This window comes from Octodon degus, unplaced genomic scaffold, assembly GCF_000260255.1.
Source record: "Octodon degus isolate 3935 unplaced genomic scaffold, OctDeg1.0 scaffold00012, whole genome shotgun sequence".
NCBI classification, from domain to species: Eukaryota; Metazoa; Chordata; class Mammalia; order Rodentia; family Octodontidae; genus Octodon; species Octodon degus.
Window position 1 is genome coordinate 25,583,752 of NW_004524588.1, and position 1,896 is coordinate 25,585,647.

Here is a 1,896-nt window from a genome sequence, read left to right on the forward strand (position 1 = left end):
GGGGGCGGGCTGGCTGGCATGTGGTGCTGGGGGATCAAACCGCGGTCCCTGATGCTTTTGCCAAGCTTGCTCTAAGTAGGTGCTTTAGACCACTGAGCCATCTCTCCAGCCCTTAAACTAGTAATAAAATAGCTTCATATATACCCACTTTAACCACAATTTTTTCTTAAATGCTCACAAAAGACAAAGGTGTATCTGGCAGTTCACTGAAGTTGTCATGGTCACGACAGTTCTAAGTCCCAGATTCAACCTTCCTGGCACATCACAGTACAGAGCTGCTCAGCATCCCTGTCCCTCAGCTTTCATGCACCCCTTGTATGGGCACTGCAAGTTTAAAACATTAGCATATATGACACGATCTTGGAGAAAACCCATAAGCTGTAAATACTTGGTAAGCTCCAATTTATTTGCTTAAAGTGGATATTGCCTGTAAATTCTCTGTTCACTCAGCAGCCCATTTTTGTTGAGTCTTTTTATTTGGGGAATCTAATTTTTTTTGTCTTCTTTCTGTATTCTAGATACTAATCCTGTGTCTGGGGAATTGCTGGCAAACTTCTTTGCCATTCTTTAAGATGTCTTTTGTCTCTTTTGGCAAACTTCTTTGCCATTCTTTAGAGTGTCTTTTGTCTCTTTTTTGCTGTGCAGAAGCTACAATCCCACATGGCGATTCCTGGTACTATTTCCTTTGTGGAGGTTATTCAGAAAGTCCTTGCCTATACCTATGACTTCAAGAGCTGTACCTAGTTTTTCTTCCAGTAGGTTTCTGTTTCAATATTTAGTTATTTGATTCATGCTGATTTTAAATTAGTACATGATGAGACATATGGATATAGATCCAATGTTCTAGTGTGAATGGGCAGCCTTCTCAGAACCATTTGATAAAGAGACCACCTTTCCCAACTGTATTCCCTTAGCCCCGTTTTTGACAGCTGAATACTTGAATGTGCTTGTTTTTGCTTTATCTTTTCTAGTGTACCAGTCTTGCTGTTGATGGAATAAAAACTGATACCTGCATGATGGAAATTAGTATGGAAATTCTTCAAACAACTAAAATGGGAAATTTCCTTTGATCTAGCTATTCCCATGCTAGGTATCTTCCTCAAAAAGCTGAATGCATCATCTTGCAGTGATACAGACCATAACTAAGAACAGCTACATTTTGGAAGCAGCCTACATGCCGATCAACAGATGAATAGATGAGGAAAATGCGCTACTTGCACACAGTGGTGGCCGACTCTGCCATAAGAGAGAAAAACTTGACTGATTTATAGGAAATTCATCTGTGAACAACCCTACTTATAAGTAAAAGCAAAGATGTTATGAAGTAAGGAGCTAGATCTTTCTCTTGTGGGAAACAGATCAAGAGACAGAGGGAAGGGTGCGGGAGAACAGGGAGAAGAAAAGGATTAAGATGTTTTTGTATGTGCATCAACTTCCCACAGGAACGGAAGCATTACATACTGATAAACATGCAGAAACAGAAAATTTAAAAGGAATAAACATCCCATGTGCACACTGCCACTCTCCACTCTTCATGCCTGCTTAGTCATTGTCTGAACTGCCTCTTCAGGGCCTTTTTCTTTGCACAGAAAGCTTGTTGATATTTTCAGGACTCAGGTTGTGCTTGTTAATAATAATCTAGTCCAGACTAACTCACATGTTTAAGCAACTTTGTGAAGCAGGATAAATTCCTTTTACAGAGTAGGAAATGGCAGTGTATATAATTTAAGAGAATTGCCCATAATCGCTGAAGCACATCACACTGACTTCGGACCCAAACCCAGGTTCCCTAACATCAAGTCAGTATCCCTCTTAGTGAGCACTATTCTCCGATCTGAACACCAGAAGCTAATACCCTTTTGCTAGCTCACTGTATCTGTCCAGCTTCTCTGAGGG

General features: G+C 40.6%; 1 pseudogene; it reads right to left on the bottom strand.

Moving 5' to 3' along the window:
• The window catches only part of LOC105741458, a 5,399-nt pseudogene that overhangs the window by 2,970 nt on the left and 533 nt on the right, over positions 1 to 1,896 (bottom strand).